The sequence below is a fragment of the Myiozetetes cayanensis genome, unplaced genomic scaffold (genome assembly GCF_022539395.1).
Source record: "Myiozetetes cayanensis isolate MyiCay16 unplaced genomic scaffold, myiCay2020 scf13, whole genome shotgun sequence".
Classification (NCBI taxonomy): Eukaryota; Metazoa; Chordata; class Aves; order Passeriformes; family Tyrannidae; genus Myiozetetes; species Myiozetetes cayanensis.
Window position 1 is genome coordinate 14263561 of NW_026086937.1, and position 24828 is coordinate 14288388.

The following is a 24828-nucleotide window of genomic DNA, read 5'->3' on the forward strand; positions in this document are numbered from 1 at the left end:
ACAGGACTACCACAAATTGTTTTCCAAACATGGCTTTTGAACTCTTTTTGAGAGTTTAAAGACTATTCTATCTTCTGGGCAAAAGTTATAGTAAAGGTGATTCCAACAGGGTGGGGACTGATCTGAACTGCCCTGGCCTGGTGCTTTTTACTCAGTCCAGCTACTTTCTCTACCTGTCTTTTTTTGAAGTTAGGTGTTTTTAGACTTGCAAATGCAAAGTCTTTGGTCTGGTCATTTGCTGAATCTTCCACCTACTTTGTTTAAATCTGATAGGGAACTGATATTTTGAATCACTTTAGAACTTGTCTATTCCTTTTAAGTATGCATAAAATGAGTAAATTACCTGAGTATTTATTGATGCATGTAAATGCAAAACTATCTTATACAAAAGGCAATCATAAGTGGGATCCAAGATATCACAGGTATATCCATATGCAAATGCAGGAAAGAGATCTACAATCTGTGTGACCTCTGGGAATGAACTTTGAGGGTCAAAGCAAAATTTCTTTGATAGCTATTCAAGACTTCAAATCAGAGTTCACTAAAACTGTGTTGATAGCTATATGTTTTGATCACCAAATCCATATACATAAATTATCTTTTGTGTTAAACTGTTTCATTTAGTTGGAAAAACTGAATAGTTTGAACACTTAGATCCTTTGACAGGACCTGCCAGCACAAGGACTTCTTTGTAGGCTTGATAGAGGTTGCCTGAGCTGGAAGCTTTGTCTGTAGTTTTCCATTTATATCTGTCTCTAAATAAAGATAATGCCTCTCTCTTGTATTCTTATACCTTCGTATGTTCAACAGGAATGATATTTTATGAATACAAGAGAAAGGGTTCAGATTGTTATCCCTGTCCTGCAAAAATGCTGGAATAAATAGAACTGGCGGAGAGGTGGTATCTGACTGCAAGGAGGCAATTCAGAAGAATTGAGTGTTTTGTAATATGATTATGATTCCTCTGTGGTGAATTTAACCTTGCCAAATGAAGTAGCTGGAACATGCCAGTCATGTTTTTCAGCCACACAGGTGCTGCCCTATGTAGTCTCATTCTTTGTTTCTTGCCATCAGCAACTCAGTCAGCGATGACATCCCTTTTCCCCTGCTCCCTGAATCTCTTGCTATGTACTCATGTTTGTGTTAGTTCTTTGGGAAAGGTGCCACTAAGTTGCACTGAAAGATAACTGCATTCTGCCAAGTAATTCATACTGATTAATGATAAACTGTCTCAGCCTATTTTGGGTTTTTCCATTTGTTTAGTCTCATGCTGCTGCAAAGCTGCCACATAGGTGTCTTGAGGGTTTTTCTCCTTCCCATTGGGCCTTTGGAACAAGCTGAAGAGCTTTTATTACTTCTTTGAAAAATGTAAATCAGATATATTGTATAACTGATGCTCTCAAAGGAGACTTTACAGGCTCTGTACATATTGGTTTGTTAGGATTGTGATGTGCGTGCTGATTATATTTATGGCACACTATTCCTAACACATTACCCTGTGCTCCACCGAGAACTGAGCTGGGTTTTTTTAATGGTGAGTCAATATCTTGCCCAAGATAAGGTTGTTGATTCAGTGGCACGGTGTGTCTGTGCCTTCTGAGTTTCGAGCACCCTGGATGGCCTCTGGGTGCTTTGGGGGCAGATCTTCCCATTGCTAGTGCAGGGAGTTCCTATCATGGACCTTTGCCTGCAGTCACAGTGTAGTTCTGCATCTCAGTAATGGCAGGACTTAGCTGGCACCTCAGTTCAATTTATGTGTGTAAAAGGTGAGGAAGAGGGAAAACCTGTGACTGGTAACAAACTATGGATTTTGGATAGGGAAATCTGTGTGTTTGCTTGAATTGTTGAGCAAATTAGGAGCTACCCTGTCCCCAGTGAGTCGATTATTGCAGATGAGGTACCTGTGGAAAAAACCCCCACCAACTGGAGAGCAGTTACTTCAGAGATAAACTGTGTTCCACTGATTCTTTAGTGGTGATACCTTACACACAGGTATAAATGCCACAGTAAGGGGATGGTGAAATACTCTGGGTGTGTGGTTATACTTTATGTAATACTTTCTTGAGAGGGACAGCAATATTTTCTTCCTCTAGCCCTCCACTTCTTGGCTCAGTGGTGGGAAATTTATCAGGCTTGAATTTCTCAACATCATGTCCTTCCCAGCATGTGCATCAATTGCTTGGATGAGCTACTGTGGTCCTCCCTGTGCTAATTCTGTCTGGTCTTAAAGCTCTGTTTGTTCATCTGTCCGCCAGGAGAGCTGCGTGCTGTTCAGTGATGATCAGCTTGTCAGTTCATATTTCTGTGCTTACTATTAGTCCTGATGAAGAGCCAACAGTTTCAGTGTGGCACCACTGGCTTGAAGGAGAGGGATTTGTTATCCCTGAGATCTGTTATCTTGCTCTCCTGAAGAAGGTGGCCCTTGGCTTGCTGCCAGGGTTGAGCAGCGTGCGTTGCAGTGACCACATTTGGAGGCCGTATTTCAGAAGTTCCTCTCCTGTCCTCTTGTGTTACATCTTGGGAATATTGAGGTGCTATGGTAACTTTCAAATATTTAGCTTTTGCAGAGTAAGGTATTTGACTTAGACTGTTTTTCCAGGTACTTAACCTACTCTTAGCAAATGAAGTCAGAGTATCACTGCAGTGAGCTGTCTCCTTACTTCAAGCCGTAGTGCTTCCCTGAGCCTGTGCCTTTATCTTCTGGAAGAACGTCACGATAAAAGATAGCCAGTGACAGAGGATTTACCTCAGTCCTTGTCAATTATTCTGATAAAGAAGAAAAATGGTGCCTTATTTCTTGACTGATTTGCACTGCTTTATCTTCCACCCATGGGTTCTTATTATATTTTATGGAGTTGTGCTTACATCAATTTCAGAAGCTTCAATTATACGGTGGGATAATTACTGGAAGGCAAAAAAAATGTTGATATGATGATTACAGCAATATTTCTCAGGCTCATCAAGGAGGGAAGCAGCGTGTCAGTATAGAGGATAAACCTAACCCATCTTTCCTCACAGCCTCTTTTTGCTCTTTTACCGCCTGCTTAATTGCCAGACAGAATTTGTTTAATTTCAGGTATCTGTTTTGGTTTTTCTTGCAAGATGTAATTTCTTTGGTGGAAGGAAATAGCATAATAAGTCATTTGATATCACTTGGGGCTTGGATTCCTGGCCCAATCCCTGGTGCTTTTAGAGTAGTAGTTTATAACGTGGAATGTTTTTCATGACAACCGTCTCACGCATTGCACGCCATGGCTGCAATTTTAGAGTCTAAGTCTGAAAATAGTACCCAGACAAGGACTTTGTGCTGCCCAAAACTTCCTCAAAAGAATTTTGGGGTCTAACCTCCTAACGCTTGCTACATTGTGCCAGGAAGATCTCCAGTTCTACTTATATATACTATGTGTGTAGATAAAATAATGATAGGTTAACCTGCCAGTTTCTCAGAAAGCAGTGCAATTCAGTGCCTGCAAGTGGTATCTTTTGTTGTTGTTGTTGTTTCATGAAACATTTCTTCTCAGCTTAAAGTGCTTCTTTGCACAATTGCCAGTTCTTTTGAGCTTGTCAGAAGGTCTCTAAGGCTAAGGATGTAGAACTGTTCATTTACGTACAGTGTGTGTTGCTGGATAATGGGATAATGGGTCCAGCATTTTAGTCACGAGGTGTCCAAAAGTGATAGAAACAGTAATTCTTCATAGCTCATGAAAGCACATGTTCTGTTCAACACTGAGCTGTCAGATGCAATACAGTGCAGCAGGAGATCTTCAAGCCTCTTCTGAGCCATACATCAGAGATAAATATTTAAACACTTTCTGTACAGAAGACATAAAGTGCAATTCACTTTTCCCAGCTGTGACTCTTGTTGGCATAAGTACAAACAAATGCAGAGAAGGAACAATTTGATTCAAGCAGTCATCACAAATATCACCATGTATAGTTTGAACAGAGCTACATATCCTGGCAAGTCGCTGCCTCCAACTGTTGGTGAAAACTTATGAAGCATTAGTTGTCCAGAGGGGATGCTAGCTTTGGATTTGCCCTACTGAATAATAATTCATTTCAACCAAATTCTTCTGTGAGCCAGTTTCTTCTCAAAATCTCGCAGCTAATATAAGGATAACAGTAACTCAGGAGGAGATGGGGTTCTTAGAGGGTTATCACAGCAATACTGTTGGAGTCTAAGAATCAAGAATGTTGTTTGGAAACATTACATTCATAATAATAAAAAAAAAAGTTCTGGAGAAGTCATTATTGAAATAGTAAGTGTTCTGGCATGCTGAAAACGTTCAAGTGTAATTCATGATATTCAGGAGTAAAGTGGGAAGCCTGAGAAGCCAGCTAGGAAGACGTCCAGAAAAGCAGGGCTCTAGCAAATCTGAAAGGTTGATGGATGGTGTAGGGAGGAAGGGTAGTTGTTTTGGTTTTTTATTTGTTTTGCTGTAGGCTTTACAGTGAGGGCTGTAAGTTGATGGTCACACACATGTGCATGCATAACCCTCCCCATCTTGGCAAATCCCCAAACTGCAAATTGGTGGAATCTGGAAAAGCTTCATTACATGCTTACTTTCTAATTGTGCCATTCTTTGGATGGCCACATGTTGTTCCACACTGCTGGGCCTGATGGGCTTTTGCTGTGAGCTGGCATGGCTTTTTCCAGGCTTTGCTTAGCTCCAAACCGACTGCGTAAATTGATAGCAAAAAGGCTGAGAAAATAGGAAGTGTTGCCCACCGAGACACATGTGCCATTACATCTACTCTTCTTACAGATGCCATTATCACATTTTGTTAATCAAATGTCACTTGAAGTGAACCAACCGACATCTTAACACAGAGAATTTTAACAGCAAGCCCTGGCATGCTTTTTATGGTGTATAATGATATAATTACTGTAATGATCTGGGTTGTGTAGATTGCCACGACCCACTGCTGCATTCAGCCCTTGCCTCCCCCTCCATGTGTAAAACAAGGAGGCAGAAACACCAGCTTTTGGATGTTGCAAGCAACCCTACCTTCCTGAGAAGGGCCTTTCCTGTCAATACCTGCCTCTGTCTCTCTGATGGTAAAGCCAAAACCAGGATCCCAAATAATAAATCGCAACAAAGGTATAGGACAGAGTTTTTGAACAATCTATTATCCTTTTTATTCTTCCTCCTACTGTGCTGGGTAAGAGTGATATTAAAAGGCAAATAATTTAGTTAGGTAGGAAGGCAAACTTCATTTTATTGACTGCCTGCATCCTGTCCCACCAGGGCAGTCATATTGCAGCTGTGGTTTGGCTGCACAGACGCAGAGTAAGATAAAAACGTTACTCTTAGGTGAACAATCAGGCATTAAATAATCATTCATTACACATTGTCAGTTGTTATATCCCCAGTGAAATAAAGGCAGATAAGCCCCTTGTGATGGGGGTGATTTCAGGCTGTGTGAGATACCACTAAATTTCAGTGTGTGTTGCTGAGAGGCCTTCATCTTGCATGGAAGGAAGTGCTCTTGGGGCATCTGATCTTACTTTAAAAAAGGAGTCAAGCCAACATTTAATACCTGATCCTGCTCCTGCTCACTTCTTTTTTCTTGGTCTTATAAATATAATCTAGTACAGCAAATTGTTTCCTTTAACAACTAAACTTTTTTCAAGTGATTGTTTTAAACTCTGTTCTTCCAAGTCTTCTGTAAATATGCACACATCACAGTAGATTATTCTTAATCCAATCTCTTATATAACCACTATCATTTTGGGCATTTCTTAGTTCTTGGTTCCTGTGGAATTAGTATTTCTTAGAACTGTTTGTTTTTTGCCAGTTTGGAGACTTATTTGGTGATATCACATGAGTATTTGGAGCCTGCACCTTATAAAAGTCAGGATACCTGTTGTTGTGATGGGATTGATTTTTGGAATGTCACGCACATTAAACTCACTTAACTTTTTATAAATGCTTTCTTGAAAGACTGTCCAGATTTTCTGTAGTCTGGGTTTCTTTCAGATCTACATAATTAGGAATAAGTTTAAATAAAGTGCACTTGATGATATAAGTCCCTTCTGGCCTAAACTTTGTATAGTGAATGTCATACTGGGTTTTTTTCAGGAGACTGTACCATTAATTTATCTTGAGAGCTGGCAAAACATAGAACTACTATAACACTAAAAACCTGTTAATCTTCAAGTCCCTAGGTGAGGTGGTTTTGGACCATATCCTAAGTTCCGAAGAAAAGGAAAAGTGCTACATGTCTATTTGCATGTTTGTTCTTGTTATCGGCTGGCAGAGAAACAGCAATTGGCTGCAGTATTTACATGTGGTCAAAGCTACTGAGGTTAGCACATTAACTCTTTTCCCTTATTTCCTAAACTCGTGTTTATTTTTCTTAAAGCCATAAATCAGAGGGACGTGAAATCTAAAATAGAGGTGATTGATGTAAATGAAGAATTGCAGCAGCCGGAGGAGTGACAGGGATTTTTCTACAACTGGTTCTTTGGGGCAAGACATGGGACCTCATTTATAACCACGTAGTTCTTGGAGATAAGGAGGATATTTGTCATCAGGGATGGGATGCATTAAATTTGTTGTTGGCATAATGTGATTTGTAACCATCGAAGATAAAGGTGTCTGAAGTCTAACAGTTGGGTTTTGAGTCAGTGTGCTGCTGCTTCAGGGAGCTGGGATGGTTGTGCCTTCTCCCAAACACTGTTCCTGTGTCTCCCTCCGGATGAGGCCAGGTGTAGCCAGGTTGAGGAGGTCTCCCGGCCTCCCACTCCCTCCTGTCGTGGCTTTGTGATGTTATTTGCTTCTCAAATTTCTGAGGTTGTGTCCTAACTGCTGTGCACATCACAAGAACTGGGAATGAGTCTGGTCTTGGTACACTTTCATGCAGTGCAAGGTGGCTGGTGATTTGTATGCATCAATAGCAGTTTTTGTAGCACTGCTAACATGGGAATTCTTTCTTGCTTGCCACTTGGTATTATCTTTCACTTAATTAATGTACAGATCAATACCCTGGAACCTGTAGCTGTGTCAATTTCTGCAGCATCTTGAAGAATTGAAACTGATACTTTCAATCAAGTATCTTATTTAAGAGGTACTACTCAGAACACTGAAAGATAAATTAAAATTCCTCCAGATTATCTTTTCCCACAAATTCCTCACTACAATAGCTGTGGATGTGACATCATTTCTCAGCATGTGCTCACTGATAAGGTGTGGGTTTTTGACGGTTCTAGATTCTATCTGCACTTTCCAGTTTTTATCCCAGCCCTAACTACCTGGAGGCTTTTTAAAATGTGTTGGTAACGACTCTAGGAAAATACTGCAGGACAGAGAGCGGATATACTAACTCTGCTGAAGTAGGCAAAGCTTCCTTACTTTCTCACTGTTTCTATTAGTTTATTTTTGTTTTCTGTGTACTGTCATATCAGACAATATCTCTTTCATGAAAGTAGGTCTGTCTGTGTTGCTGTTGTTTTTTAGGTTTCCACTATGCTATTGATTCATCCATCTTCAGCTGTGTCACCTCCTGGGGTTGAAGCATTCCTTTGTTTTTAGCTTTGTCTAAATTGTTTTGAAACAGAGAGCAGTGCCAAAACACATACTTTTAATTGAGCAGCTTTGGAAGTGTGAAAATGAAGACTTGGCGTGATCTAATTAGTGCTTGTGTATTTTGGTCGCAAAAAGTGACTGGTGAAGAATTCCTCAGACACATTCTCTGTTCTGTCTGAAAAAAATCCTGCACAAAGTTGTATATCCTGCTTAGTTCTTGTTGGTGCTTGGAAGTCCTGACTGTAATGCTTTTGCTAATTAGCTGACTGCCAGGACATCCTTGTCTTCTCCTTTCTTTTGGCTTGCTTGTTGGAATGAGCATTGGCTACTTTTGCGGGCAAGCTCCATAGAAACTGGCGTCTTTTGTTGTCTCTTTAAATCCCTCATGGCATCATGTTTGTGAGGTTTTCTGGGGAAAGTCCCAAGGAGCTGTGTGAAGTTAGAGGGTTATCTCAGCAGCTTTTCTTTCTCCCTGACCTAATGACTGTTTAGTGAGGTCTGGTAAAAAACTATGGGGAGGTCTGGTAAAAAACTTGAGGACAGTGGGTAACTCATCTCTATGCCCTACTTGAATTTTTTTCCAGTAAAGTAAATTTCCTCCAGGTTTTATCACCCCTTTTGATACCAAATTGCCCGAGTTTGTGTTGTTTTGTTTTGTTTTTTTTTGTTTTGTTTTGTTTTGTTTTTTGTTTTTGTGGTTTTTTTTTTTTTTTTTTTTTTTTTTTTTTTTTTTTTTTTGTTCTGTGCAGATCAGGTCTACAACTGTAGCCCTTTGCAGTAACTACAACTACTGTGATGGTCTGGCTTGGGTTTGAACTTGTAGCTTTTCTTCCTTCAGTGTGAGGATGAGAGCTGGTCCAGTGACAAGCATCCTCTCTAAAGGGTCGCATCCAGGACAAATCTGGGCAGAGCCCAGTAGTGTCTGACAAGTTCTGTGCCCTGCACAGCCCGACTGCCTTGGGAACAGCTTGCTGCCTGTGTGAAAAGGAGTCTCTTTCTAAGCAAGTACCGTCTCCTGACCTTTAGGCTCGTGCCCGTGGCAGAGCAGCCCTGCAGCTGCAGGGCTTTCCAATGCCTTTCCCTTCAGCCTTTCTTGCAGCTGTCCCTTAAATGTACAATTGGTGTGCTGGTGTTAGAAGGCAGCATATGACCTCCTGGCTAATTTCTTGCAGTATCTCCATATTAGAGCAGCATCCAGAGGGAAAGTACCGGCGATCCTTTCTAGTGACTGTGCCCAGCTGTGTCACCCGGCTGGGAGCAGAGTTACTGCCTCCTGTGCTGAGGAGCTGGGTGAGGATAAATGGCTCATCTGGCTCTACTTTATTTATCCAGCTGAACAAGGGAGCTGATGCCATGAGTGAGTGCTGTGCTGGCAAGACGTCTGGTGCCTGAGCTCCTCTTCTGGTCTGTGTTGTACCATGTAGACATACCCAAGGTTAATGGATGGCCATTATTTTAATCTGGTTCAATTTCATAGCTGTGTGTCCGAGCTGTGTTTTGACAGCATGGCATTATTTTATCTACTCTTCCTGTTTCCCCCCCATATTCCTGAGGCTTTCTCTAAACCAGTTTATTCTTTTTCTTCTGTGCACAGTTGTTGAACTGTGGATGTAATATGTTTATCAGCTCAGATTTGTGTCTTGGAAACTTAATTTACCTTTTTATGTAATGCTTTATCACTAATGCATGGTAACATTTCCTGGCAGGATATGCATTGTTAAAATTCGTTTGTAGGGGGAAAAAAAAGGCATGGAAGCGGATGGCTCCTCTTCTGTAAGGTTCAAAAGTTTTTAAAGTAAAAAAGGAAAATGTTCTTCATGGTACCTGACATCAGTCCCACCATCCTGCTTTCCCATGGGGTGACTCCTATCAGTGCTGAGATATAACGGAGCCCGAAGAATAGGTGTGGTGGCAGCTGTTGCTGTCAAGTAAAGGAAAAGCTGGGAGGGGAAGGCTGGCCTTGTCAGGGCAGTGTCTCCAGCTACACAGTAATTTCCTATGAGCTGACTGAGACCTTGGACAGACTTTTTGCTAACAAAACCACTACCACATGTCAAAATTGATTTTTTATTTTTCCCGCCATTGTCTCTTTGTCATTGAAGGAGTCAGCATTATCCAGTGGTCAGTTATCCAGCTGTCCTCCCTCTGTACCAGCAAAGCCACTTAAACAAGTTAACAACAATGTTTTTTTGGGAATGAGTGGCACGTCACTGCAGCAGCCAACTTCAGTGACATGGGAATGGTCCTGGGGTGTAAGGCTTGTCTTTGAGCAATTAGTTGCTATGATCATAAATAAACAGATAGACTGTGCTTCAGAGCTCCAGTTCCCAAGCACTGATTTCTGTTAAGTGCTTTGTGAAAGAAAAAAAAAAATAATCAAAAAATAATCTGCAGTTAAATTAATCTCCCCTAACAATGTCTAATGCATTCTGAGGACCAGCGCTCGAGGGAAGGGCATTGTACCAAATGACAGACAACAAATATACACAACTCTTTGTGCAGGGTTTTGTGGTATTAGGAAATAGAGCTCCCAACACTGGCACATCACCCTCTGATTAAACACTGTGGTTTCACCAGCTCAGGATCAATGACTTCAGAAAGCAGTAAGTGTTTGTCAAATACTCTTCCTTCGGATATTTGGCATCCGGATCCTTTTGTCTTCATCGACTTGCCTCAACACCTCTGCTGCTCAGCGGGCTGGGTGTGCTCCCTCCTACCCTTCCTCCTGGCCCCAATGCCATGGCCTGCACTGTGCCTCAGCCTTAAATTCTTACATGAAAGTAGCTGGTGGCACAGGTTGATCCATGTTGCTTGGGTGAAGTGAGGGGCTGGGATGAGAGGAAATACTTACCTCTAATGAGCAGCAGCTCTGTGCCCTTGTGCCTATTAAAGAAACCTTTTCCCCTTTGCAGATGTGAGGAGGGTGTAGCACGATTTCTATGTCCTGGCTAGCAAGAAACCACAGGAAATGCTCTTTGTTTAAATTCTGTTGACCATTTCTAGTGTAAAGTGTTTTTCCAGCTGAATCCATAGCTGGATGCACTGGTCATGATATGACTATGTTAGTAAAAAAAGTAATGAAAAACATCAACATATTTTAAATTTGCCACAGGTGCTTCTTTATTAGTTGCTACCACCTTTTAAAATTTTTCAAGTCTGTTTTTGGGGTTGGTCAGAACAAATGTCTTCCTGCCTGTGTTGCATCTCCTCAACTCTGAAATGAAAAGTGATGTGGGCTTAGCAAAACCTCTGCTCTCCATCAAAATATGCCAGGGGAAGCTTGCTCTATTTCTTTACTTGGTATAGATAACCTTTTCTTCACAATAAAAATATGCCCAAGCATTAATTATCTTTGATCCATTGTTGTGAAAAAAATTTTACCCAACAACTGTCAGATTTTTTCCAGTGCAGTCGTTCTGATATTCTCATTCTGCAGAAGTAAATACAGAATAAATGAGCTGACAGCAGAGAATCCCAGTTCATGTGCCATTGATAGATGAAAGTGAATACAAAGAGACAGAGATGGTTTTCTAAAATTTTCACTGAAGGAGGTTGAAATAATGCCTTAATGCATTACACATTACAGGATATTTATGCTTAAGTAAACACCATACTTAGACCTGAGGTTAGTCAACCTTTCTGTGTTACAAGATTAGAGAACTGAGTGCAGGTTGACAGTAACACTTGTTTGGGGCAGAAAACTGACGGAAGAGATTTGTTTTGAAGTCGATGTTTTATGGACAAAATTTGGTAAGTCTATTCAGTGATTCTTCTCAAATGACAGTAGAATGCTGAGCATTGAAGTGATTTAATTTCATTATATTGTATCTGTGGAAGGACTTAGCTGAAGAATTTTCTCTTATGATGAAACTTTGCAGTTGATGACTCCAGGATGAAATCCTGACAAATGTGCTTTCACTTGGCTACGAGGGGAGAAAAAAAGGGAAATACTCAAGAGTCATTAGGATGTGTTTAAACTTTCGGGAGTTGCTTTGAAAAAGGTAATATTCATTAGAAGTGAGGACCTTTAGGATCCAGTAACTCATACAAGTACACGTGACAATGTTTATATGATAGATGAGCGTGTTAGGCCAGTGATGGGGAAACTTCAGCCTGAGTGGTTGTTGGCATGTTAGATGGGAATGAGCCACTCCCTGTGGAGGTCAAGAGTACTTTCGTATTTGTGTGGCAATTTTTCATGGTTCCAAAGAACCAAGAGTGGTTTAAATTCCCAGGTAGTACATTGTTACATGAACTGTAGCCTGCAAGGTTATGAGCTAGTATGCTGGAGTAACTTACACTACTAAAAGTTCAGTTTTTTATCATTAAAGAAAACAAAGATTACTTTTTGTATTCGGAAGGCTGTAGCATGCTCATTTCACAGTACCTCTGTTGCAACATCCATGTTTTATATGACTTGCTGTGAAATATTTGTACAGATGAGAACAGTGTCTGTAATAAGACTGATTTGTATATTAATTTGTCTTGACCCCCTAAATTCAAAGCCCCACAGCAGCTTTCTGTTTTTCTTTTAGGTCAGGTCTCAGTGCTTTTAGGGCTCACTGATCCTGGCTCATTGTTGTATACGATTGGCAGGTTTGAAGCTATTAATTGTGTGAGTTGCACCTTTCAATTACAAATTCATGTCTTTCTTCAGTGTCATTTGAAGTGTAATTTGGTGGGAACAGCTCATAAAGTCGTGATGAGAGGATAAAATAAGAGGCATGCAGTTGAATGGTGTGAGAAGTGAAACTGGTTTTCATCCAGCTTTTAAAGTATTGGCTTTATTTTTAACAAGACTAGACTAAGAGTTTGATAAATTTGGGGTCTAGAACTGTGTTAGGCCAATAAAGCAATATTCTGTTAAGAAATTATGAAAACCATACATATTGTAGAGCTTAGGTAGAACATTTTAATTTTACTCCTAGGACCATGCAAAGTGCAGTAAAATAACTTCTCAGAGGCTTTAAGACAACTTTACAGTGTGATCAAATTAGAAGGAAAATTAGTAGTTAAAAACTGAGAACTTGCTGAGTTTTATTTTGGTGGAGTCCTGTTAATGTTTTAGAAGGAAGCAGGTTTGATCATGTACTCGGTGTGAAGTTTGCATTGCAGATACCTTTGTTCTGCAGAAGCCTCTCTGGGGTGGTTTGACTGTGCTCCTCAGAGGAAGGATGTCTTTGGTGGAGGTGACTGGCCGTGTCTGCCCACGGCTGGCAGCACAGGTACATTGTTAAAGGGTGGGAACCGGTCCCTCCCTGGAGCTGGAAGACACGGTGTGAACTGGTAGGATATTGATAACCTTTTGTGTGTTTAACGAGACAAATCCTTCCGTTCAATTGTTTCACTGCGAGTGAGCGCTTATCACCGGATGATTTTTGCATACCTTGTATCCCTTTTAATTTGTTTTGGATCAGGGACTGTAAAAGCCAGTGTGTGCAGGGGAGTGTTGCTGGGATGGAGCAAGTATTCCCTAGCTTGTTAGAATTGCTTAAGCAAGAATTGCAGTTACTCCCAGTGCCTAAAGTGCAACGTCCTGGTGTCATTTGACTTCTCACAGTGCTGTGTAATTATGGCACTAGGAGTTACAAAGTACTTTATTCCGTGATCTGTGGGTGTGGATGGGTAGACTGAAGTGGCAGAGTGTGTGCACACTTCAACCCTTCACATGGCTGGTCTCTACCCCTATGTGACCTCATTCATTTACTTTCTCTCTGCACATCCTCCATCCCTCAGTGCCAGGGCCCAGCGAAGCCAAACTGTGGAGGTGGAAGTGGCATCTTTGGTCCCAAATGGAGGAGGAGTGGAATTTCAGTTTGAATCCCCAGCAGCCCGAGGACAAACTGCTGTGTGAAGTGGCTTCTTTTTCTGATAATGTTGTTAACAGCAGAGTGTAGCAGGGTTCATGGGAAACCAGCAAATTAGCTTGAAGAGTCAACAGATATTTCAAAACAAGGCAGGGAATTGAAGAAGGTTTTAAGGAACAAGGAAGTGGAGGACTTAATGTTTTACTTGAGAGGGCATTAACTTGCTTTTCACATGTCCTTAGCTGCTGAGACAATGTAGATGCTTTGTGTACTAACAGACTTCCATGGGGTAGCTTTCATTGATGGGCAGAATGGCAGCAAGCAGGTGGGAAGTTTGCCATATCAAAGCCAACAAACACACTGGGGAGAAAGCAAGTGGAAGGGGTTTCCTAAAGATGTGGGCTGCGTGGGTAGACTCTGAGAATTTGCCCATCTTCCTTTTCTGTTTTATCAGCTCAGATGAATGGTGAGTCAGTGTTAGCTGTATGGCATGTTTCATCATTGGAGACCTGTCAGAAAAGTTGATTAATAATCCAGAGCATTTGGATTCAGTGTGATAAAACTAATCATAACAAAGTACTTCAGTGCCTAACTTGAAGCTCTGAAGAAAATCCTGTTATCTTAAAAGTATGTGTATATGAAAGGGCTAATTTTTTCTTTCTGAACAAGATAAACATAAACTCATTGGGGAATTGCAGAGCAGTGGTACTGTTTCCAGAGGCTGCTTTCCAAACTTCCCTAAGATGAAGTGAAGCTGAGACTTAGTGCTGTCACTTGTGGAATTTCAAGAATATACTTCTCAAGACTCCTTAGGTTACGTGGCAGAAGTTGTTATGGAACCATCTTATTTAAATGATATATAAATTATTGTAAGGAATATAAATTTACTTTCTCCACTTTTTGGAACAGCCTGCCTTTTTGCTGGGTGCAATTTGTCTTTTTTTCTTTTGTCAAATTGATTAAACAATTAATCATTAACACACTAATATTCACTATATTATGGTTTAACTTTGTAAATATTATTCAAATAACTTCTTCCAGGTAAGGAAACTTATTAAATGTCATCCCATACTTATTTTTACCCAGAGGGAAAGATTGAACAAGTGAAGATTGCCTTGAGTTCAGCTGATCTGTATGAAGCACCTTTGAATTTCCTGAGCTTGTTTAATGAGCATATTGAAAGCCCAGTGTAGCTCCCTGTCTCAGATCCAATAATTGTACACAATGTACTGCAAGGGAGAGAGTCTTTTCCTTTCTGGTTAAAAGAAGTAGCAATCTGTCATTGTTGGTAATGAACGTTTGCAGGTAGCAGAGTCCAGATTTAGCATTTGAACAGGCTTCCTTGTAAAGATTTGATTTGATTTCCTTGTTCTGTAATTTCCAGTGTTCAAGTGAGAGTTCTTGTTGGATGACTAACACATTTCAGCTCTGGTTAAGGCACTTCTGGAGATTAGTGTTCTTCATAAATTAAATATTTCATTAATGACATAAGCAGGTGTCAAGGCTAGTTCACAGTCACATGTTTTTGAGCTGTGCTTCTGAATTTTGCCATTCTCAGATTCATTTTGTAAGAGTGTTGAATGGGGTTAACAATTGACGCTGTGCTGCTTCCCCATGTGGCTCATGAGCACCTTGGCTTTGTACCTCTTTAACATAACCAAGTGCAGAGTTTTTCTTGTATTTCTGCTTTGCATTGTAGTGTTTGCTGCATGTTTGCTAAGAGAATTAGAAGTGTGTTCAGAATATTAAGAGGAATATAGAGGTGAACGCTCTCTGGTTCTGCCCTTCTGGGCAGCGACACAGGTAGCTCATCACTGCTTTTGCATAGCCTGTGAGATGCAGTTTGCTACAGGGTGCAGCCATCCCTTACTGGCACACAAAATGTGTCCTGAGGCAGAGGGGAGAACTCAGGGCAAGTCCTAGTGCAGAGCTTTAATCTGTCAGCCAGGAATAGCTGGCTCTTGTGTGACTGTCTGAGCCACACACGTGTAGCGGTGGGCTTCATCAGACTAAACCAGCAGACAAAACTGACAAATCTGAATATAAATCCTATACTACTTATATCTGGGAATGGCCAAGCTATTAGGATTTGGAAGCATGACTCAAAGATTTGCCAAGTTAGCCTGTGACGATCGCTAGGAAAAGAATTTGCCCAGGAGAAGTGAATTATAAAGTAATTCAAGACTTTCTAAAAAAGTGTCTTACAGAATCAGAGTTTAATGACCAGGGTGATGGCTTTATGCTGCCATCACCAGTGTTTAAATCCCCAGCATTTTTTATTTGCACCTGTTTTTACTGATCTCACAACTGGCCATTGTTCCAGAACACATATGGAATTTGGTTGAGAGACCAACTTTTCTTTTTTTTTTGGATGCGATGCAAACTACCTATTGCAATAATGTTTCTGTACTTGTGATTATGGGCACTGTCACTATTTCCATTATAAATTTCTAGATTTTTTTAAAAGGAGCCTAAAAACTAAGTTGTAAAAATCTGTTCTTGGCAGAGAACTTGTGTACAACATCTCAGCTCGAATAAGACTTTTTAACGAATCTTGAGAGAGGGAAGGAAAACCTGAACTGCTCTGTAAGTTGAGGTTACAGAGGTGAAGTATACACTGAAATCTCTTGTTAGCAGTACTTGGCTTGTGCAACAGAAACCCCCCAGTGTTAGTCCCTTGCCCTGCATTACATTTTTAAATTAAGTTATAACAATTGAGCGTAACTTTTGATTCATTCGGTGGAAAAGCTTTTGATAGAACAGCCAGGCAGGAAAACCAGACCGGAGGGTACCTGGCATCAGGAAGCAGGGGACTCTGTGGTGGCCTGTCCTTCCCACTGCTCACTGCAGGGAAAGGCTTTTTTATGGTAATGGTAAATCTATTTCTGAAAGAAAGAAGTAAAAATATGCCATTCCTACTTAACTGCATTTTTCAGTGCTGCAGGAGATGCTCTGAGACCATGTTTAATCAATGTATATTTTCACTGGATTAAATAAATCTGAATATTGATGTCACGAAAATAAACTGAGAAGCCTGGTGGTGGATGCTGATGCATTTTACTCTTCTAATAAACACCACTTCAAAATGTAATGAAGCGTGCCCTGTTGCTGAAGGTAAATGCAAACAAACTGAGCTATAGACTCTTTGCTTGAGGTGCTTGCTGTTTAATAAGATTCGTCACTAAGTAATGTGAGCAGATCCTCGTGACGCAAATGCCAGCGGTCGTTTCCCTGATGTCATTTGAAGAGGAAACCTGGTGATATTGATTGTTTTCACTAGAAGGAGAGAAAACACTGCAGCAATCTAAGTCCTCAGCAAAATCTTCAGCATCACTCCCCAGTTTCCCAGAGCACCTTTCCTACACCTGGGGCCCCTAGTTTGCTTCAACTTCCATTAAGATGTGCTCCTGTCACAGGCAATCTGTGTGTAACCTTCTTGTGCTCATCTATTCCCTCCTGTTAATGGGCTTTGTCTTTAACAGAAGCTTCCTAAGAGTTCTGTTGAGCAGTCACAATGTTGTATATGGGTTGGTGCAGTACTCAATGTGGTGTGTCCCTGGTCCTGACTGTGGCATCTGAGCACGACTGGAAAACAAATAACCCTGTAAAGGATGCATTTTGTCAGAGGTAGTGGTGTGTAGAACCTGTGCCTTCAGTGGGCATTTCTGTGCCTTCCAGCAGGAAAAGACAGAGATACCAATTCCCTGGAGACAAACCAACGACTGTGCTCTTGTGCCTTTCCTTTTAGAATGTCTTCTGTTGTGGCAGGTTTGTGGCTCACTTTTAGATTGTTTCTTTGGTACCGTTGCTGTCACGTGTGTATTGATGAAGCTGCATATCAAGAAAAAGTCATGGCAGGAAGGTAGTTTTGGAGAGCACCTTAATGAACTAGTTTTGCTGCTGGAGGTGAGTTCAGTGAAGAAATTTTTATGAAAACTTTAGGATTTTTTGTTATAGTAGACAACTACCTAAACATTTTTGCGTCAGATAATTTCGTTCTAAACTAGTTGAAATTTTGGTTTTGAATGTTTTGTCCAATGTATGAACTAATTCTGGAAAGTCATGGATAACTAAATTGTCAAAAATTCTTATTAGTAAGTACCTGAAGCTTATGAAGAGGTAGCTTTACTATGGTCATAACTGTGAAGTCATTCATGATTTGATTCTGTTTTGCTGTTCTAATGATATTTCCAGGTAATAATGGCCAGTCTTCGCAAGCGAAGATCCGGGGAAGGTCTTTACACCTTCCAGCCTGCACATTGGATTTTTTTTTTAGGTGAGACACAGTGTGCGCGGAACTGAGCCCACCCTTTAATCCTAAGGTTCATCTGCCGGGGCCAAGCGAGCTTGGACAGTGGCAGCGAGGTCCTTAGGATGTAGATGGCTTGCTAACGAGCTCCATCTGCCCGGGAGTGGCAATTGAATGATGTCTCAGTCATCTTTAATTAGGAATTCAATAACTGGCTCTGATTAGTGATAAGTTTATTAGCTTTGTGTGTAGAAGTAAGAATTTTTTTAAATCCCAAAACCAGAAGAAAAGAAGTGGTGTTTTGTTTTTGGAGCTGTGGGATGTTTGTTTCCATCCTGATTTGATTTCATGCAACAGCTGTAAATAAACTAATGCTGGTCTTTGATTATGTGAGTTCCTGCTGTGAAAGTCAGATCCACAGTAGTGAAACCCTGAACGTGGTCTGTGGTTAAGCCTTAGTCCATGGGTGGGAAGAGGAAAACCTCCCTCTCTGTTTATAGGAAACCAACTAGTGTGTTAGTGTCTCTGATAAGCCCTCAAGAGTTAAGTAATGCTTTGAAGTATTTGTAAACGTTAATCCTCATGTATTCATGTAAACCAAATATCATCCCCATTTTCTGAGTGGAGATAGCCCCCCTCACTTTCTCCTGGGACACCTGCCTGCCCCAGCTACCTTAATGTATTTTTCCTTGGTGTGCTCTTGCTTTAATTCCTGTGAAGCTGAGCGAATCCAAGATCCTTGTTATTTAATATATGAAAATTGTTCAGGTATTTGTGTTGCTGTACCCCAGGTGCATGCTGTGCTATTTTCAGCCTTCTTTTCACACCTGGACTCGACCTTGCCAGCTGTGTGAAATCCACACACATCTTCAGTACAGGGTGTGCAGATCTTCCTTAGCACAGTGTCAAGTGCTGCAAAACTGGGCAACGTGGTTGGAATGACCAAATTACCAAAAGTCACGGGCAGCTGAGAGCAGGATTTTTTTTCCTGAGCAGGATTACTTTCCTTATGCACTTTGTAAAGAACTCGTTGAAAGTCTAAAATAGAAGTGGAAGTTTGGGATGTCCTAACTGTAATAGTGATTTAACATGAAGTCAGTCCCATCTGTACTGTCTAGCTAGGTATACAAGGATTCCTTGCCCAAATAAATGGATTTGTAGCAGGTTTAGGTCACAGGTGGGGAACCTTCCCAATCTGATAACCCAGCCTATGTATTTGCAGGAATCTTTGAGCAAAATTTTGCTCCTGTCATCTCCCTCTTCTCCTCCACATCTTCTTGGTGCTGTATGTGGCAGTGAGATCAGGGGCAGAATTTGCTGATATCAAATGTGAAAGGAGTATGTTTGCCTCACAGCTTGTCTTCTCTTCAGAAATAACTTTAAGGGATACAGAAAGGTCTCAACAGTAGAGGAAGCTGTTCTATTTCAATCCCCAGTGAATCATGTGATTTTCTTTTCTGCCACTCACCATACTTGCAGGGATTATCTCCTCTAGTTCCTTTCCTCTTCAGCCCTGGCTGCCCTTGTTCTGCCACAGCTTCCCATGAGCACAAATCCTTTCCAGTGCCCATCCTGGGGTGATGGGGAAGGTACTGAACTCACGGTGATTTTGGTGTGCACGACTGGAACTGGCAGCAGCACAACATGACAAAACACAGTCAACTCAATAGTCAGTTGATGTCACAACCCATTTCCTAGGGTTGAAGCTTCTCATAGTGAGAAACCACTCTGACAGATGGTACCACCTGGCTCCTTCGTGGAAAAGGTGTTAAAGTGGACTTCCAGTCTTCTGTTGCTGTGAAGTTTTCTGGAATGTGTCTCCATCAGCTGTTATCAAATCTCTTTACTTTCACACCAAACCAAGACTTAATTGCAAAGGAAGTACTGGCTGGTTTTGTGTGGGTAAGTTTAATAATATCATGATGGGATTGAGGGAGGCTGTTGTTCTTGGTTGGAGCCATATTTTAATACAATTACAATCTGATTTAGAAATTAATGTAGATGCCAGTTTCCCTGGTGGGACAAGGTAGAGACCATAGGAGTAGGCTCTAATTTTGCCAAGCTCATTTGATGGGATTGAGACAGGCATTGTGGGATTCACTTAGCCCAGAGCAGCTGCAATTTACCTTCCATATCCTCAAGGGAACAGTTGATCACAAGAGAAGTGCAAGAATGTTCTTGCAGAAAATTAAAAAGAAATAAAGACAGGACAGTCTAGCTGTTGACTGAATGTAGCAGTGAAGATGGATGACTGGAAAGGCTAAGGAGCTAAGAACTATTTGAAGCACTCCTGGAGTGGGAGTCTCAGTGATGCTTCAGTAATGACTTGTTTAGGTTCCTGATGCCCTTCTCCCACTGTGTGAATAAATAAGCAGACCTGGGCTGATGGAACACACCAGTCAAAGGAAGTTCCCACTGGGAACTGCATACTCTGAAAACTTCCATAAATTGTTCTGTAATGTGACAGTTTCCAATTATGGATTTTCATAATAAGAGGCTTACTGGCAACCAGTAATGCAAGTTAACTGTGGAAATTTCTATTGCTTTTCTTGGCCCCTGTGCACTTCCTGGACAGTGTGTGTTTTGTCCCAGGTGTACCATTCTGGGCTTTGAAAGTGTGTCAGAACATGTGTGGGGCTGTGACCCCTGGGAGGTGGCACTCGGAGCCCGATCAAAAGGAACAAAAAGCAAGTAAGGGGCTTAAGACATGAGCCCCAACATGTGAACTCCTGGTTGGTTTGTTTGTTTCCTGCCTTGATGAGTTAGTGTTGATCACCAGTAAGAGATATTCTTAGAGATGTGGGAAATAATTTTTATACAGTTCTGAAGAAAACTTCAAACCCTTGGGAGGTATAGGTATGCAAATATCTTGGATAGCCCTTCCAGTGCTTTTTGATTAGTTTGCATTGTTGACCCACTTTCCTCTTGTGGGCACGTGCGGGTACAGGCTTGTTTGGTTTGTGAAATGTTGAATAAGTCTTCAAAGAGTATCATTGTTTCCAGGAAATATGTTTTTTGTACATACTTGTATTGTTTAAAAAAAAAAAAAGAAGGGCAGTAATGGATAATACTTAGGTTTGTGCAAGCCAGCGGTGTGGATTTGCTTGGCATTGCAGCTTTCAAATGATACACACTCAGCACAAGTAGATTCTTTTCTGATTACATGCAAGCACTGTGTAATAATTACATCTTTAAAAATATATATTGATTCATGGTATTACTGTCATGATGTTGCAAATGATCCAAAAACCTGTCTGCTTCTTTACATCAGATACAAACTGGATATCTTTCTGCAGCAGTTTGCTGAAAATGCAGGGGTTTCAGAGAATCATACCTTTGAAGATGTAACCTTACGTTGCTCTCTTGTTCTAATCCACCCCTCTTGAGTGATTTATTCTGGGGGCTGTGCATCATAGGTTTTGTCCTGGCACCCATTCCTGTAGTGTTGCAGTGCCTGTGCACATTACCAGAAAAAGATGGCTGGGAGACATTTAAAAAAAAAAAAAAAATTAAACCAAAAAGAAAAGAACACACACGGCAAAGAAAAGAAAACCAGTTCCAGTTAGTAGAAGGGTTTTGCTGCCGGTGTGGACGGGGCATAATTTGATTTAAATGACTTTTGAAAAACAGTTCTCAAAATTGTTCCATGCATTTTCTTCCTGGCTACTGTTGAAAATATGGAGCCGAATATTTTCTGTGATGTTTCAAACCAATATGTTCTGGCAACCTCAGAGCTGGGCCCTGTGCACTGCACTCTCGTTTCCAGTTCGCTGTGGCCTGGAGTGCAACACACAGCTCATGAGATGCACCAAAGTGGGAGGTCTTGCGAGGAGCAGGCAATACAAAGACCCAAGGTACAAGGAACATTTTGCTGGGGTCCAGCAGGGAGGCTGCCAGTTCTAAGGGCCTCATTTATGAGAAGAATTTGCTGGTAGGAGATGGAGAAGCTGTGCGTGCCTCTTCGGATTTTGTGCGTGTGCAGGAGAAGGCTGATTCCTGGGTGTTGTTAAAGGCTTGGTGTTGAACTGATTCTTTTGCGCGTCCCTCGGGTCAGACTTCTCTCACTAGAGAGCTTTGCTGTACAGATGATGGGCTGTGGCCAAGTGTTCATCCCTGCTTACAGTGTGACTACACAGAGCTGTATAGAAGAACAGCGTGTGGGTTGGGAAGCTGGGAGATGAAGTGTTCGCTGGATCATTGCTCCTCCAGGGACTCCTGTGCCTTGGGGAATGTGTGTGGGAAGGTATTCTGAAAATAGAGGCTGTTTTTTTAGCACCAAATCAAATCCCAGGGGTGGTAGCAGGAGTGGAAAGTGTGGCACAAGCTTGTTGATCTGGCTATAATCATACACAACTCTTTGTAGTGCTGCTGGGAGTCCTTACCAGGTTGGCTTGCCTACAGAGGAGATGGTGCAGTGTTCCCTGCAAGCGGATCAGGGACATTATCCTTCCCCACATCTCTTTGACACCATCACCCTCAACACGTCTAAATATCACAGAGCTGCTCTGAAGTGTGAATCCTCTCAAGCCCAGAGAGATATCTCTTAAGAGGTATTCCCAGTTAATCCTTGGGAGAGGTTGTACAGACCTCCCAGGGTCCATTATGAGCCTTTACCAGCTCTGCTTTCCAAGCAGCCTGGGACAAGGGGTCGACTTTGAGCTCACATGTTTTTTCAGCAGGCTGCAAGGTGACTCTTCCTTGGAGTTTCAGAGTGGTGGGATCCACAGTACATGGAGAACATGTGCTGAGCAGGGGACAGCTGCTCCTGACAACTTTTTGTTTTCCTGCTTTTCACCAGTTGTTCAAGAATACAAAAGGCAGAAACACAGATGGAGCTGTTTACCCAGATGAAGAACCCGACGAAATGAACCTTTGGAGACACGGTCCTGATTCTAGGACTGTGTATCCTACAGACAGTTGTGGAAGAACCAGATTTGGGAGAGATAGGTCCAAAGGAGATCACAGGGGTGGCAAGGAGAGCAGGAAGGCAGGAGTAGACTCAAGGAGAGACAGGGGTCAGAGGAAACTGTCTCCTAGTCAGTGATAGTGGAGTGTAGGTAAATATGTTTGGAAGCAGACTGTGGGTGTCCAGGGCAACAGGAATGGGGAGCTTTCAGAGGCAAATGACAGGTCAGAGACCAGATAGGGTGTGGAAATACATGGTGAGGAGACAATTCTTATTTTGGCTTCAGGATTCAGAAAGGTCAGTCTTGAGAATTTTTCCTATTGATGCTTTTCCACTTGTTATTCTGGTTATTTGTGCAAGGTGGTAGGAGAAGGACTTAAGCTGGACTTGGAGGGAACACACTATAATCTGGGGTGCTTCGGTACAGCCTGAAGCACAGGGAGAAGTTGAGTGAACAACTCAGGAACGAGGTTTATTGGTAGAAGCAGACTGAAGTGGTGGGAAGAGGTGGCTCTTTGAAGATAGGTGTTTTTTTTTCCTGCGGTTAATTCTCTTACTTGTCCAGCTTCCTGACAAGCCTGGATGTAGGGCTGTCTGCTGTGTCTGCTCTGGTTGGACTAAACCTGGATGCTCAGTCTGATTACCTGAATTACCTCTGCAGTAAAAACTCACTTTGCAGGTTAGTCTGAGCAGAGGGGCTGCAGGATGCTGGGGAGGGCAGGTGAGATGGCTTTGAGGGTTTGACAGGTTTGGTGGCCATATTGTAGATCTGTCTCTATATTTTGTTTTCAAAACACAGGCCTTGGATTTCACTTGTTTCTCTCCTACTTCTCACCTATTGCAGTGGGTGTGAGTCAGAGAAGACTCTGAAAAGTCATTGTTTCCAAGAAGCTTTTGTGTACTCAGATCATTAGCCCCTTTGAATCCACAAGCTGGATGGCATTGTAGCAACTGCTGTGACAACACTGTGTGTGACATCTGGGAACAACAGAGCCCACTGGGGAGGAGCCAGTAGCCTTTTTCTAATCAGGAGGGAGAGATTTTAATATGGATGTTTGTTTGGTTATTGCATCCAACGTGATGCATGAAATGTGAAGTATAATGTGCTGTTAATATAAAATAGCTATCCTGTGGGCTGTTAGCAATTGTTTCCAGTGATTTAGAATTAAAAGGTTGTAATAAAAAAAAAAAAATCCAGCCCCAAACCACAACAAAAACCCTCAGTCTGACATCTTTGCTATTTTAAATGTAATGCTATAACTGCTCCTACTGAGACTAGTCACCTATGCTGAGTTGTTGTCTTTGCCAGAGTTATTTGGTGTGGATGGGATTATGAAGAGAAGGAAGGGTGATTGAAGCAGGTGTTTCTTCTTCTATTGGAAGTGCCATCCTTTCTTTATCCAAGGAGGAGCTAGAGCGAGCCAACCTTTGTTTGATTACTCTTTTCAAAAAAGCAAACCTCTTCCTCCTCACAATATTTATGGGTAGCTTGGCTCTAGCATGTATGTATGAGCTGTGACAGCATCCTCATGTTAGCCAGGCTCCATTCCTACTCCCTCGTAAGGGAACGTTAGGGAATCAGCTTTTAAGTGAAGCCTGTTTAATATGGCAAAAACTGGGAGACTAATAGATGCAGGTGTTCTCAGCATTGGTATGAAATGTGGTGTTTGTATCAGTGTTGTGGTAGCAACGGTCCTTTTAACGATGAGATGGTAATTTGGTCCAAGGCCCCTGTTTTCAGCTGTCTTCCCTTTGAAACAACCGCTTTCAACTGTTTCTGAGACTTGTTGCTCAACTGCAGAGAGGACCAACAACTCTGACCTAAACTTTGTCTCCCTACCCAGTATTGAGTATAATGACTTGTGTATGGCTAAAGCAGAACTTGACCAAAATATTTTCCTGAAGAAAGGCATTTTACCTTGGTTTGCAGATCTCTGAAGGTAGGCCTGGGCTAACACCTTGTTTCCCTTCTAGCTGTTCCCATATTCAGTCCTCCCTGTTTAATGTAAGCTCCTTGCCCACTATGAACCTGTCCTCAGCTTACATTCACTGGTAAATCCACTGCACCTTTTTGTAGCAGTGTGAGGAGCCTCTTTTTGCATCATCTGCCTGCCCCAGTGAAGGGAGTTACCACTGATGGCTTGTCACTTCTAAAATCTTTTGGGCAATTTACACATTTTGGGTTTGATTACTCATTAGGAGACATTTTACTGAGTTTTGACTGACTTACAGAGAAGAGGTGTTGTGCTATATAAACTTCATTCTTCCTCAGCATCCTTATGAAAATACTCTTTTTAATACCAGCATTTTGAGTGAGATGAAGAACTTAATTTTTAT

The 24828-nt window shown here is 41.6% G+C and overlaps 1 protein-coding gene across 2 annotated transcripts in view; it reads left to right on the top strand.

Annotated features, from left to right (window-relative positions):
- DIS3L2 (DIS3 like 3'-5' exoribonuclease 2) overlaps positions 1-24828 on the top strand; it is a 183218-nt gene that overhangs the window by 28763 nt on the left and 129627 nt on the right. The window lies entirely within an intron of this gene.